General features: G+C 44.0%; 1 long non-coding RNA gene across 1 annotated transcript in view; it reads left to right on the top strand.

Moving 5' to 3' along the window:
- The window catches only part of LOC144935304 (uncharacterized), a 48,015-nt gene extending 31,743 nt beyond the window's left edge, over nucleotides 1–16,272 (top strand). Inside the window, exon 3 of the long non-coding RNA XR_013637289.1 lies at nucleotides 16,239–16,272. This is a non-coding gene — a long non-coding RNA (uncharacterized LOC144935304). The remainder of the gene's footprint in view (nucleotides 1–16,238) is intronic.
- Nucleotides 16,273–16,601: the final 329 nt, after the last annotated feature.

Here is a 16,601-nt window from a genome sequence, read left to right as displayed (position 1 = left end):
GTTGTCTATATTTATTTAAAGTTGCGCATTTTAATGTGACGTCACATTTCTCAAACACCCCACCCCCCCCCGTCGTCACACATCGTCACAAATGTCTGACCCCCCCCCCAGGTGCGTGACGTCATTTATGGACGGCCCCTAACTTGTGTATGCTCTCTGATCTACGTGTACCTCTGTCTGTCCATCAGTGTAATTCCGACATGTACCACCTCTCCATGATTCTCTTCAGCTTTTGTTAAATATTCTAAGTCCGTGTCTATGTTTGTTTTATAACAAGCAGCCCAATCTGTTCTCATTTACATTTTATTTCATCGTTTTCATCCCGGTTCACTGTCAATAACTGCCTCGGTACGCATACTCTGACAGTGTTTTCACAACAGCTACAGCCGTCCGTGTATTGAGACGGTGCTAATTTGACAGCTGTTTGTTGTTCAGATCCATGGGTTACGCGTGTCTATATTCAACGCAACCTGTACCAGCTGCCATGCTATGATCATATGTGTGGCATCTCTTAATGAGTTTGGGACCCACATGGAAATGCTTGAAGTTTTTTTTGGGAACTCAGCAGGTCTGGAGTGTTCGCATAAAGTTGCAGACGCAAAAAACACGACTTTTTAGGAGATAGAAGACGTTGTCCTAAGACCTTTCTACACTGCGCAAAGCATGCTCCCCACCACCCAATAAATTAGTATCCGAGGTGACACCAATCCACTTCACTCTTGACATTACAGCTTTGTCATCAACCGTGGGAATATGACACCGCCACGATGACGCTAAACCTATGAACATTTATCGGACAGCTTTCCGACTGCGCGACACGCGCGGGCTTTTTCCATCGCGTCCTTTGGTGTCGCCTCGCGTCCTTCACCGCGCCACCCGCTGGAGATAAGTCGGGTTCAGATTGCCGGAGTGACGCTCAACTAAGCAGTGTCGTGTGTAACTATGGTCAGAAAGGAAGTGCATCACAATGGGGAGATTACACGAAAAAAAATAATGATGCAATTTATAACGCGCGCAAATTTGCGGACGTAACGGCCGACTGATAATTTACTCACCATATGTCCGTGGGGGGGGGGGTGTGCCATTGCATAATCGTTAGTAAAGCAGAGGTCACTGGGTCAATCTCCTGGAATAGCAGTTGACAAAATGGGCAACGTTATTAAATCCCTCACCTCTGTCCATCCAACAGTATAAATGGTAGACCACAGTTAGTCGACCAACAGGGCGTGTGTGGTGGGGTAGAGTGTGGGTATTCTGACCTCTTCCAAGGGTAGGTCAAGTGCCCTCTAAAGGGCCTCTCCAGAGCTTCATCTCGTGGAAGTCCTTCTGCCAGCACGGGCGTGAGCATTTAAATGCAGGGCTGCACCTTAACCTTTTATTTTTAGACTGACGGGAGCGGTGGTGCGGTAGTCAGCACACTGCGCTATTTCCCTGCTGATATTATTTATATTTTGAGTCACAAATAACATTGAACAGGTCTTGGTTCACCCTTTAACCAACCTACACTGACCAGCATGGTGAAGTAGGGTCAAACAACCCCCATGACCGACAGTCCACAGTAAAGACCTTCATCCAGCAGTTGATTGGCAAAGGCTGGAAATAAATAAATAAATAACGGCCAAAATGCAACCATGCATTCAATAACATCTGAACACTCTGTTATATGTCCTTGATAAGACCACACTCGGGCACATATCATTTGGCTTTTAACAAGGCATCCACTTCTCTTAGGAGCGGGGCACACAAAATACCAATTTCACTGAGCTACGCAGAGTCTCACTGCACATAAAATGAGAGACAAAGAATCAAACGAATGTGCCATTTGTGCTGGCTCTCCACCAGGCTTGGCATATTCAAAAGTAAACACTGTCTGCACCTGCTAGACATTGAATCAGATGTAATATTTGAGGCACATCATTAATCATTTCCGGCTCATTCGAATGCAAAGCTGCAGGGTTTTATAAATGCACGTAGCAATCATTTCCACGGGCACTAATGAGTCAATTTTATTTTCTCATACAAATTTAAATAAACTGCAGTATTACAGTCTGACTTTAAGTGAATTTGAAGTTTTTTTTTTATATATAAGATCGGCTCTTAATTTTTCAGGAAAAAAAAACAATTACGCAGCCAGCTATCAAACACGATCCCCAAAGGCCACGGAGGCTGGATTTACGTACTGCACACACAAAAACCTACAGTGTAGTCTTGGAAATTTCCATAAATTACACAAAGCATTTTGAACATTGGCCAATACTAACTTCTGCAATTATTAAATCTTAGCAAATAGAGTTGAGCTTGTTTTTCCGTGCAAGCAAGCATGCGCACTCCCGCATACATAAGTTTCATTTCTTGCACATGTGAAATAATCAAACGATAGCATCTATACGGTGCGAAAGAAGTTCACCCCACATCTATATGGTTCCGAAATGTGGTGGAGAGGATCGATGGAGTGGCAGCCGAAAGAAGAAACACGGCCGAAAGGACACCCACCATTGAGATGGCACCATTATATATATTTTTTGCCACGGTGGCGAGATGTTAATTACCTCGCCTGGTATATAGGAGGCCGTGGGTTCGATCTTGACCTGGATACCTGCTGTATATTTGGAGTTTGCTTGTTCTCCCCATGGTCATGTGGATTTTTTCTCCGGGTCCTGTGGTTTTTCCCTCCACATATATAATCTACGTGCGTTCAGAGTATTTGGCTGCTATAATTTCCACATGATAGGCCACTTCGTTGAGCTCACATATGCGGCCAGGTCGCTTCTGAAAAAGAGCTATATAGCTCAGTATGTACGTTGAACTTCTTTCACACCATATGTAGCCAACCGTGCTAATTGAAAGTGCGGGGGAAGGACAACAATCTAAACACAAAAAGCAGTTTTCAATAAATTAGTTATTAATCTATATTTAAACGTACATCGCTGCAGTGGCTTCCAAATATCGGAAGGAAGAGCATTCCAGATGGTCGCAGAAGCGCATCTGATAGCAATGGATGCGGTGACCGTCTTTGTTCAATGGCTAGCCAAAAGTCACTGCGAGGATGACTGGAGTTCGCGTGATGGTTTATGCTCCTTGACGAGATCATAAAGGTATTGTGGTTCATTTGTAACAAGCACTGTGTGTGTAATGAGCGCGACGTTACAATGTATTCGTTCGGCAACTGGAAGCCAATGCAGCTCAGCGAGCACTGGACGGACATGGTCGGATCTTGCAGTACCCATCCCGACGTGTGCCAAAAAATGTTGTACACGGTGCAGCTTGGTAATGTTTTTGCCAGACGTCCCGTAGAATCTACTCATGTACAGGAGATGGATGAATTGTTGCATTGCAAGACCATGAGAGATGGTGACGCCTTGAGGAGACCTTCATCCAGCAGTGGACAGATCATGGCTGATGATGATGTTCAGAAACATACAATTTTAAGGCAATCTTGATGTGATAAAGTACGACTTGTTTGTCATTATCTCACACAACCATAGTCTGAATTAGTGATAAGAAAAAAATGTTGGCAGCATTTCTTTTTCAGATAGGAATACTAAGCAATGAAAAGTACATTGCAAATACGATGTTCTTTCATTGCTGAAATGTTGTTCCAAGGCAAAATAAATTACGATGGAACAACGTAAGTTTAATTATACAATTGGAATAAACAACGTGATGCCGTGTGATGCAATACTCGACGACACTATAACAATTTGGTAAATATGAGAATAAAAATAACAATCATTTATACTGAACACACAAACAATTATGACTTTCAGTGTGTGTTTTATATATACTGTAGGGTCTCAACAAAAGGTCACAGTGATGCCCTGCTGGTGTGAATAGATTATTGTGCAAGCGAGTAGTGACCACACTATTGCTAAATAATATCAAAATAAGTCAGCACACATTTACTGCACTAGGCATCACTGTGTGATTACATTGTCACAAATAAATACGTTTATTTTTCCCGTGCATAATGTTTACATCTCATTAGTATCGTTTATCATTTACTCTGTCTCGTTAGTAGTGCCATTCGCCATATTATCTTAAATGCAACATCCGTGTGTACAGTTTAATAAATTGTAAAAAAAAACATATACTGTAGATTTATGTACACGATTCAGTGTATACATTGTGAAGATAACAATTAATTTAAATACATAAATTGGTAGATGCCAAATATAAAATGCATGAATGTATAAATTGCATAAACCCAGTAATTCCTCCCTGGTTTTCCTTTTTCACTTTCCAGAAATAACAATAATAATTCGTTTTAACAATATCAAACAAGCCCCTGAAAATCTGTCATGAAATATATCCGTATTGTGTGGAAGGTGTACAGAACACACTGCAACTGCTTTGCAGGGGTAATGTCACAACAGAGAGCCGCCAATGAGAACTCGGTTTTCTCATGTCCACACAGCACAGATAAGACTCCTGAACGAGGCGGCGTCCGGATGGATGTGGCAGTACAAGGGTCCCCAGCCACACGGTGTCAGGAAACAGATGTGACGGGTCAGCCGTGCAGTAATGGCCCCAATAATACCGGGAAACGGCAACCCATCTGCTTGCCTAGAAGTGCGAAGAGGACAAACTGCTTCCGAGCTGTACCAGAAAAGCCCCACAATGCATTTCAAACTCAGAAATATTACCATCAATTGTGCAGGAATGGTACATTTCATAATTTTTTTAAATATAGAATGCCCTTTATTTACCCTCACTGAGTCTCAGGACTCTTTCTCAAAATGGTTCTGCAGCATTGGGGCGTTTGGTCAATACCATCAATGCATAATTTGGCTCAGCGTGTTCAGGTTATTTTACAAGGGAGATCTGTGGAGCATGATCACAGCAACAACAAAGCAAAGACAAAAACATCAATATTGCAAAGAATGAGTACATGGTCCTTAAGGAATATGGCACAACTAACAAACGAGAAGTTTAATGGTTGTCAAAGAAATACATGTGACTCAAAAACAGTGCAATATGAAAAAAGTTACGTAGATGTGCACGTTTGCTCTATATTTAAGTGTAACAGTGACATCACCACAGGCAATTCTAAAAAGTCTGCAAACATGTGGAAGCAAGAGGTGCCAGAAAAGTTAAGCACACGTGCAAGTAACCTCTGAGATTTTGGTTTAAAAGGGAAGTAAAGAGGGTGAGTGAAGGGTGGGAACCAAGCCGCAGTTTAGCGGAAAGGGTATTCCAGAAACATGGAGCAGCAACGCGGACATGCTCTTTACCAAACAACGTTTTAGCAAATGGGACTTTAGGTACGAATAAGGAGGCATTTCTGAGGCTACGGGAGGGAGTTAGAGGAACTAAGTGGGCCTTTAAGTAATTCGTGGATTTGTATAAGAGGAACCTTCGGATGAAGACAGCCCAGTGATGGCCTCTGTGAGAGGAAACCGGAGAACCCAGAGAAACCCCACACATATGAGGAGGTGCCAATCAACACTCCCATCTCCTGGCCAACTGGCAGTTTTTAACACGTGGCTGGCGAGCAGAAGTATTCTTGAAAACATTGCATGTGTGAGCCAGAATGCTTTGCCAAATAAATGTGACACATCGCTACTAGATGCACTTCAAAAGCAACGTTTTTCCATCACCAAAGCGATTTTAATATGTGGTGTTTAATTAGTTTGCATTGTATAGCAAATGTGGGCCAGTTGCTGCTTGTCTTCTGGCACAATTTTACAACCACATTCACACGGAGTACTGAGATTTCAAAGTATGCAATTAAATCAGCGCTCCTTGATTGGATTTAGATTTATGCAACGCTACAACTTTCAAATGCTAATACAAATATTCGCTCCATGAAGGCATCCAACTTTCATAACAGCAATGCAAATAAAATTTAAATAACATCTTAAAATGCAGCGAGTCAAAACATCTTGCTTTAGCGTTCTTGTTATGCGCGAGTTCTGGATTTGCGAGTGTCGCATATTTGCGAGTTACTAAATGTGTGCGAATTGTCCGATGATGCTGGATGTAATTACCAGCGAAACGTCGTACTCAAAAATTGTAAATGTTGTGGATTCACTTTTCAACACACCGGTGGGCTAAAGTAGTGAACTATTTATCTTTTGTCAACGTGACACTTTTTACTGATTGGCCGTGTCGGGTGGTGGAGGGTTACGACACATTTATAAATAACGCGATCTAACCCAAAAACGTTTATTATGACAAATTACATATTCGCGACACACCGAACTCCACTATTCGCGAGTGTACACGCCAGACCACCGACACCGCGGAGATGTGCGCAGAATTTTACATTTGAAACTGTCTGCGAAGTGCAAGCACGCCTCCTCGGCTGCCCACTTAGTCCTTAGTTTCGCAGTAATCTCACTCTGAACTCGCTATTGTGCAGTTTTTTTCTCTCCCCTTTTATACGCACTTACAGTCGGCTCGTTTGCACATCTCGGTATAAACGAATCGCCTGCGAGGTCCATTAAAAAGAACGCGAATGCAATCAGGGAAAGTGGCTGGGTGCTCCCCCAGAGTGCTAAAATGATAACTGTGCGGCGTTGTTGTCAAGCACCGGCATCTCCCGAGGAGTCGCCCTCCCGAAATCCTCACCACCACCACCTCAATCGTCGTCAAATCATCATAACCAAAGGTGTTACAAAAACCCATTTATCTTTATGATTGATTATTTATTATTTATGTATTGCACGCATAGTCCTGTTAACAGTACTTCTCACCAGTACCAGGAACGTAACATAATTTTCCCCATTGGAACAAGGTTTCATCATTCGCGATTTATGCATTTGAGAGTGCTTTTCAAGAACGTAACCCTCGCGGATAGAGAGGGTTTACTGTATGTATCTATTTAAAAAAATGCACGACTAAAATTGTTGTTACCATCATCAGTAATCTATTTAAGGTTGTGTGAAAGCATTGCACTAAAGCTGTAACAATGCATTAATGCATTGGTTAAGATTGAGTCGATGCTGTGAAAGTAATAAGATGTGTTTCGATGCAGAAATGCATGCAATTAGTAAAATGTAACCCTTGAAGGCAATAGCGGCTGGTACCTTCAAGGCTCTCTTTAAAAAATAAAATCACATGATTCTTCAATATGAATCACGACCTTGAATTGATACAATTCATCATCTCACTGGTGGAGTAGTAGGGATTTTATTAATAATTCTACCTCGATATTCTACAAGCTAAACCCTATGAGATCCAGCCATTTGTAAAAAAAAATCATTTTGTAGCATTTAATACTGAAAAATTGTAACATTGACCGATATTATTTTTCTTTCTAATACAGTACTGTATTTATAGGTGTGTGTATAGACATAGATCCCCCATTAAACCTGTCAGAAGCGAACACCTGTCAAGGCCGGAAAGGCACACGTGGGGTGGGTGGCCAACACCACGCCAGGACGCCTTTTTATGCCCAGTGCCGTGGTGTGTGTATCGATATATATCTTGATTTGAAGCTTTCGTGACTGCAGGAATCCATACTCTTTGGTTCTTTCGGTAAAGTCACGTAGGTAGACAAAATAGTGGATCACGACGTTTCGATCGCAACACAAGCAACCGTCTTCAGGTGAAGACGGTTGCTTGATCTATTATTATTTTCTACCTAAGTGACTTTACCGAAAGAACCAAAGAGTATCGATATACACACACACACATCTACGACTGTGGGTCTAATGTTACGTGAAAGCAGTTCCGTGTGGATTTTTAAAAATAGGTGACTTCTGCAAGACTGTGTGAGCCTTTCATAACAGCTGCAGTCACCAACCCCTAAGCCTGCAGTACTTAGCACGAATACATTAACATCACCGGCTCCAGCAGTAAAAATGAATTTGTCGACTGCAGGTGACCTTTTATTGCTAACCTGATGAGAAAACCAGGCTCACCAACGTCACTTAAAAGAACACTGTCGCCATTACGACCTCTTTGATGTAATTGCATCAGCTTGAGATTTTGTAATGGAAATATCACAGTTGTCAAGTACTACTACAATCTTTGTTGTTTAATGGCTCCTGTTGACTAATGACTGGCATACACTGGATACAATGTGGATTTGTGTTTGCTTAAAATTCATTATCATCATGAGCTATGATGAATCCATTGCCATCTCTCATGGTCCTGCTATGCAAACAATCCATGTAGCAGTTGCACAGAGGTTGATTTTACCACTCCATCTTCGTGGTTTACACCCTCTTGGACATGATCCCTCTAGCTGTTACTCTGTCGTTAGCCTCAACCACCGGCCATCATCCCTGATTTAGCCGCATTCTTATCAATCACAATTTACCCATTAATGTACTCAGATATTATGGTTATCGTTTCACAAACAGCGAAAAATAATGTAGCAATCAATGTGAAATGTACGTATCTTGAACTTCTGTCACCTCCATACGTAGCTGAACGTGCTAATATGGAGGTATGGGGAAGCTCAACTAAACACAACAAGTGTCAAAAAATACAGTGTATTAGTACACACTGTGACAAATTAAATTTTATGATGTCTAGAGAGTCGCTATACTCACAAATAAGTAGTATACCCCACGAACAGATTTAAGACACAGCAGTGTTTACAGTGCTTTTCGCTAATGAATGCCTACCATCTGGATAACCAACATAATAAAGGATCCACTATCATTAAAGGCACAAAGTCATTTATTCCTAGATTGCCCGTTCTGAGAAACACACATACCCTACATCTTTCAATACTTTAACAATTGTTATACAATGTAATGATCTTGGCATTTTTTTGCAAAGGAACACACACCGCTATTATACATACCTCTGTTTATCAAGAGTCTCTCTCTGTTTGTGTGTCTGTCTGTGTGTATCCGTGTCTATGTTTTGTCTCTCTCTCAAATTTAGCAATCTTTGGAAGAACGCAATCAACTAGGTGGGGTGTTGACTGTTGTGTTGGCCGACTCTCTGTGTTGTATTGCATTATATTTACAAGTTTACTATGTTTGTTTTCTCATTCATTTGTACCTGATGATGGTTGTTTGTGTTGCAATCAAAACGTCGCATTCTATTATTATTTTATTGTATTTATTTCTACGTGACTTTACCGAAAGAACCAAAGAGTAAACATACAATTATTTTACACAATTATATTTCGCTTCTCATTCACATAGAATAAAAATAATAATCACAACCAATGTTCAAATCCACTGCTGCCTTAAGGCGTTCCTCACGCCATATTAGTCATGAGGCGTGTTTTACTATACTTCGCTACACTGGTCAGTACAGGTTCAGGTTCAGATATCACTCGCCACCGATTGTTCTCTGTGGCCGAGAGTCAAACTCGGGTGACTGGGTTCATGGCATGGTGTGTGAAACCAATGAGCTCCCACTCCACCCTTCACATGGAACTCACGCACATGCCGGCTCAATCTATCCACAACAATCGTCGATGAAAATCTCATCAAGTTGGCTGTCATACAAAATAGTGTAAGAGTACAGATAGGCATAATTACGCCCATTGTCTACTATAATATCAGCTATAACACTGGTCAACACACTTTTTCTGGCATAAGGTATTCCAATGGTTTTAAGGTAATTTTGGGGTGCTGATTCCAAATCTGGCATCAGTTTTTGTCTATCACATCAGGGTTTTTGAGATATCAAATATTGCATTTTCAATAAAAACTGCACAAGAAAAATATTAAATAAATGTGGATATCTACATAACATGATATTATAAACACACTATCTTAAAAATACAGCACCATATTTTAACACTAAAGCAGTCACTGACTCGCAACAACTTGCAATCATAAGTGACAGAGTTAATTTCGGGTAAAATCAATGAAAATGGGGTATGCCGATAGCATACAAAATTAACCCGTAAAAACAAAGTTTTTCACTATAAATCCTTTATATGCGTGGCGGCTAGAGTCCTCTCGTCCTCTGGCTTGAGATGGCTGCCACCTATGGGTCAGATGATTGCCTGCCACCATTAAGCAATTGGTAATTAAATATAATTTATTTTTTCCTAAAAAGTGTAAAATTTTGGAAAAAAATATTTTCACGAAAATAAATTGTCACACACAACGAGTCTGTGTGCAAAATGTCAGCTCGATTGGATCACGGGAAGTGGGTTAAACAACGACCGAAAAATTTGCACGGTCGTAAGCGCGCAAGCAAGCAAGCAAGTGAACTTAATATAAAGGATTTTAAAATGATATGTGATAGAGCAAAATCAGATTTGGAATCAGCACCCTGAAATTAGTCTAAAACAGCTGCAAAAGTCCAGGCCAGAAAAAAATGTTTTTTTTTTTGTTGACCAGTGTAATCTGTGACTCCCAAACCTCCTGGATGCCACGTGCATTAAACAAACGCAACATACATTTGCATGGGCGGCTTCACTCGGCACATTTGTAAAGGTAACTTGATACAAGGGGCAGAGTTATGAAATTGGACGCAGCTTAATGTTTGCCAAGGTTTACAGTTCATGTCAGATTTCATTTTCATGCCTGAAAAATTGAGGTGACTTTGAACGTGGATTGTCTAAGGAGACGAGTGGTTATAAAGCTTTCAAAGTCAGAAGCCATCGCCATCTCTTCGTTTCACAAGTTTATACTGCATGAGGGAAGGCAGTATTTTGACGAATGCCTACTATTCCGCATAACCATCAGCACAAGTTTTAGGAGTGATATACTTGAAAGGATGTGTGTGTGTGTCCATGTATATAAAGTTCGGCAAAAACAACCCCCTACATCCTCGTTGGTGCCGGACGGCAACGCTGTGGTGGGCAGTGCCGTCGGGGGAGGGCCAATTTAAATTGGCCATTCCCCTCAAAGCATTTGTAACCACCACAGCAGCCAAATGGGGGCTCTAGACAGGTGCGAGCGGCTTGCAACCCCTCCATCTTCAATTAATTACCACCAAAACATGACTGCATTTTTAAATTAATAAGCTTATGCAAGAGGCCCCGGGAGGACCGGAGTTATGATGTTTCCTGGCCAAATCCCATTTGGCGGAGCCAGGAGACTGAATCCTTACTCTCGGGGCTCCTCCAGAAACAACAAAAAACCACTATGTGTGGCCACGTGCAATGTTTGAACACTCACTGAGGAGGAGAGGCTTCCAGTCCTCTGTCGGGAGCTGGATCGGTACCGCCTGGATCTCTGTGGTATTCAGGAGGTCCGGTGGATCGGCTGTGGCTCCTGCTACCATGAGGGGTGAACAGATCTCTACTCGGGGCAGGAGACTGCTAAACAACAGGGAGTGGCTCTTCTTCTTAGCAAAAGAATGAATGGGGCGTGGGAGCATGGCGGTGAGGTGTGGGAAGCTGTAAGCCTCATGCTACTTTGGGCTGGCCTTCCCATCAACCAGAGGTGAAGAATAGTGGTCATGGTTACTTACGCGCCCACCAAAGACAAACATCCGTGGAGGTATGCAGGCAAGGCTGATGAGTCAGATGCCTTCTATGACCTCCTGTCACAGGTGCTAGCTAAAGTGGCCCCTCAGGATAGAGTCATCTTGTTGGGTAACTTCAATGCCCGAGTTGGTCATGATGTTGGCACCTGGTCTGGAGTGCCTGGAAGGCATGGGCCAGATCAGCTCAATAACAACGACAGGAGGCTGCTAGATTTTTGTGCAGCCCATGGGCTTGTAATTACCAACACACTATTCCGGCATCGGCACATCCACACAACATCATGGATGCATGCCGGATCCAAGCAAGAACATCTGCTGGACTACATAGTGACGAAACAGCGGATGCGGGCCCATGTCCTTGACACCAGAACCTACCGTGAAGCTGATCTACTCACTGACCATCGACTTGTCATCTGCAAGATGTGCCTGCCATTCTTGCACTCCGGTGGTGGGTGTACACACAGGACCCCATTCAAACCCATAGTAGCATGGTCTCAGCTAGCTGATGAAAGTTGCATTGCCTGCGGCTGGGGTTGGCATTGTCCCCCACTCCTCCTGATGTCGAGAGGAAATGGACGAGGTTTAGGACTGTGGCTCATGCAGATGCAATGGCTGCTTTAGGTACACGGTCCAGACCTCCCCAGAGATCCTGGCTGACAGAGGAGGCGTTCAGCATCCCACGTTGGAGAATGAGGTGGCTTACCGCAGCCTTCGCTCAGAGGTTTAGAGAGCCACGAGTCGCTGCAAGGATGGGTGGTGGTTGTAGGTTGCTAAGGAGATGGAGTCTGCCTCAATGGCCCAAGATCAAACATCGCTGTTTAATTTTATTTAAACAGCAGCCTGCAGCACCACAACTATTACCATCATTAGTGAAAAGAGCGGTGATCCAATCTCCGACCCCCAGTAACAGGCTTGCAGATTTACTGAGCATTTCTGTGAGGTCCTGGGGAAGGGAAATCCCTCAGCCTGGAAAACAACATGGGACAAAGTGGGGATGACGCTGCCGAGGCTGCGGTGCCTCAAATATTGGAAGAAGAAGTCATCCCCTGTGAGTGGCTGGCTGAGGTGCCATCTGTTGAGGACTGAAGGCGGTCCGGAGTCTGAGACCAGGAAAGGCACCGGGCAGAGATGATCTCCCAAGCGAAATGCTGAGGGAGGGTGGCGTTTGTGCACAGACTGCCCTAGATGACATCATAATAACAGTTTGGACCACTGGACGGGTTCCACAGGATTGGAAGGATGTCCTGGTGGTCCCCCTCTTTAAGAATGAGGGCCGCATAGACTGTAACAACTACAGGGGCATCTCACTCCTCAGTGTGCCGGGAAAGGTCCTGGCAAGGATTACTCAACATCGCCATGCTAGGCACGCTGAGGAGAGGCTTGCACAGATGCCATATTTTCTGTCCGTCTGATACAGCAGAGGTGTAGGGAATTCCAACAAGACCTACATATCTGCTTTATTGACCTGGTCAAGGCCTATGATACCATCAGTAGGCCTGGGCTTTGGGTTGTTCTTCGTGCTTTCGGAGTCCCTGACCCTCTGCTCACGATCATTAAAGACCTTCATGATGGTGAGTGGGCTCGGGTAAAACTATGTGGCCGGGAGTCAGAGCCATTCCCTGTACACCTTGGGGTGCGACAGGGATGTCCTCTGGCTCCCACATTATTTAACATCTATTTCGACCACGTAGTTTGTGAAGCCTTCAATAGCTGTACCGGAATAATTTCCTTCTGGTACAGATACAATGGGAGGCTGATCGATGCCCAGGTGCGGTCAAGGGATGGCTCCCTATTGCTGAACCATGTTATGTATGCCAATGATCTGGACATTGCTGATCACTTGGAGGAGGAGTTGGAGGTGCTGCTGCTGAATCTGGAGCTTTCCACTAAGAGGTGGGGCATTACCATCAGCCCCACCAAAACTAAGCACCTGCCTGGGTATTTTGTACCATCGGACACTCCTCCCCCACAACTCCCAATTGGTGATAGGGCAGTTGTGGAGAGAGTGGATAGTGTCCCATACTTGGGCAGTATGCTCTCGACCAGCTCCGGTTTAACAGCAAGAGGTCTCACTCCGAATCAGTCAAGCGGCATTATCTTTTCATGGGTTGCATAACGCTGCGTGAAGCTATCTGGTCTTTCGCTTTGCACGAAGCTTCAGGTCTTCTCGGCCACAGTCATTCCCTCCCTTCTCTATGCTTGTGAAACGTGGATCCCCCTAATGGAACATCTTCACCGTTTAGAAATATTTAGGCTGGCCTGCCTACGATCCATCCTGGGTTTAACCAGGCTGGATTGTGTGAGGAGCTCACACATCCTTGAAAGATCTGGACAAAGTCCCATCGGTGAGCTCCTCCAGCAGGCAAGGCTGCGTTGGTTGGGTCATGTAGATCGCATGCCCAGCCACCGCATGCCTAAACAGCTTTTGTTTGGCTGGATCGAGGGGGCTAAATGGGCATGGCACGGGCTAGAGAAAAGATGGAGTGATGTGGTACAGGAGGATGTGGAGCTGAGTGGATTTGCCGATGACTGGTACCAGTGGTGTCAAGATCGGCTTCTGTGGAGGAGGCTTGTGAAGGATGCTACTGGGCAGTTGGAGGCAGTCACCCTCCAACAACAACGGAGGGCGGAGGAGCAATGCGCACAACAACGAGCAGAGCGCCAGGTGGCTAAAGCACAGCAAGTTGGCACAATAGGGGGCACAGGTGGTGCATCAGCCAGTCATCTCAGTCAGTCGACCCGTGGCACCTGGGTCTGCCCCGTGACCTCCTGCCAGCGGGCGTTTAACACTTCACGTGGCCTCAACGTGCACATAGCCTGGTACAAGCATCGTGGTGACATCACCGCCACTTAATGGCAAATGCCGGTTGTTGTTTTTGTTATATACAGTATAAATATGTTACTTGTTCTGTCCTAGGCGAAGATCCTGGGGCAGGCCAATGACATGCTGGCAGGACGATGTCGCTCAGCTGGCCTGGGAATGCCTGGGAATTCCTCAGGAAGAGCAGGAGTCTGTCGCCAGGCAAGGCAGGTGTGGACCGCCACTACTCAACACGCAGCCGCCGCGACGCTCACCAGAACAAGCGGACTGAGAAACGAATGAACGAACGGATGATCGAATGTTCTGTCCTGTATTCCAATGAATTATAGGACCTTGTACAATATTTACTACTATAATGAGTCAAGAATGTCTGTGAATCCTGCACGTGATGTCACTCCACGTCGGCCAGCCCCCCTCATTAATAATCATGAAGAGGTGACGTCTTCCAAAATGACCCCCCCCCCCCCCCCATTTAATAATAATTAGCGGGGGACATCACTCTACATGGGGGGGCGGGGTGTCTCCTCCCCCTCCTCAGCGTCAACTTACAACCCTCACTACAAAGGCAGAACCCTCACGTCACGCGATCTCCGTAACGCTATTGAGACATAGAAGTAAAAAGGACGTCATTGTGAACAAGGGATTATAACCTTTTATAAATGAAGTAAGTCTGTGTCACCGCAGCCTTACAAATTTCACACGAATTGATGCAATTAATATCACGTCGCGGTCTGCTTTTCGCTTGCAAGTTTCAGATTTACTGAAATACACCCGTCCTTGGATGTAATAAATAAGTATTATATGGTGTTTCAAATCTAATGACCCGATTGGAAATCGCTATATCTCTGCAACCACGAACTGCCCATGAATGAAACTCTTACCACTCGAAAGGGCGGGGCATAATCTTTCAAATTATTACTGTTCGATGCCTCTCCCCGCGCACAAACAGCCCCGAGCCTCAGTCATTCGCAAGATGGTGACCCCGCAACACACAATGGGCGTTTTGCGTTCTGCAGTTCAGCAAGACTGAATCCGTAATGGTAGGTTTTTACCCTTTTAACTGGTACAAAACTGACACCTTTATTCAAGGCATCATGTTTGCATAAAGGTGTCAGTTTTGTACCAGTTAAAAGGGTAAAAACCTACCATTATATTTTGCCACTGGTAAAAGAGATCTCATAGACTGAATCCGTAATTGCGGTGCAGCGTGCGTTTTGGCATTGATCCGCCAATGTCAAAGAGCATTCGTCGTTGGTACCGAACATTTGAGGAAACAGGCTGTTGATGTAAGGGGAAAAGCACAGGGCGACCACGCACCTCAAAGGAAAACGGGAGAAGAGAGGCGTTTGGGATGAATTCAACTATCGTCTCGATGTTGTCCGTACAGCAGGTGGAGGGCACATACAGCATTTATAAAATGGTTAGTATAACTTGATAACGCATTAAACCGTTTGTAACTTTCTGTGTAATTGTAACATGTTGCCATCGTGAAATATACTGCTTTGAAATTGGGTCCATCATTTTAAAACACCCTGTATTTTAATTCCTTTGTCAACCAGTGACTGTAATGAAGACCTATTCACACTGAATTAATGATGAAAGTTGTTTGATAATAATTGGAAGAGTGGAGAAGGGACCTTGGACCACTTCAGATATTACTCGTGACTGACGTTAGCTATTGATGAGAGTTTAACTCAGATCACAAGGCTCATAGCGTATTACTATAACCACTCCCGCCAATACATGTGTTTAAAATCGATAACGGTAATACTCATAACAATATACAGCCCTTTGACAATCAACTCTTAAAAGAAGGCGTTTTTATGCCATGTTCATAATGGCGTTTATTTGACCATACTTCACCACGCTGATCCGTGCGAGTTGCTGGCGACCCAAGACCGGTGTTCATCTTTTACTCGCCAATGGTGTTCGCTGTGGCCGTGATATCAGTCTCAAATTGCCAGGTTCATCTTGTAGTGCACTTACCACTGTGCCACGACTCCTCCCTCTAGCAAATCTATGCATATGCCGACGGTAATAATCGTATTTATTTTCTGGGCAGATTGGAGTCATCAAACACAAGACGTATGTTGCTGAGAGGAGGTGACAAAGCTACTCTTCAGTTTGCAAATACTGCTCCAGGTGTATCCACGGAATGACAGGAGGAATAATGAAAGAGCAAAGGTCCGCAACGAGGATTGAAGCAAGAGGAAAGCTGCAAGTCAACGAAGACAATGCACTGCACCAGTGATATAATAAAATACAACTCTAAGCGTCCCAGTTGGTATCAGTTTCACATTCACGCTCTCTGCAAAATAGATTAGCAATATAATCAAATATTGGGATAAGCTGGATAGACAGTAGCAATATACTCTGTTTACTGTTACACTGTCTCCTCAATCGATGCTGTTATGCCTAGGAAACA

This window comes from Lampetra fluviatilis, chromosome 13, assembly GCF_964198595.1.
Source record: "Lampetra fluviatilis chromosome 13, kcLamFluv1.1, whole genome shotgun sequence".
Classification (NCBI taxonomy): domain Eukaryota; kingdom Metazoa; phylum Chordata; class Hyperoartia; order Petromyzontiformes; family Petromyzontidae; genus Lampetra; species Lampetra fluviatilis.
Note: the sequence above shows the minus strand (reverse complement) of the source record. Positions and strands in the feature narration are given on the sequence as shown.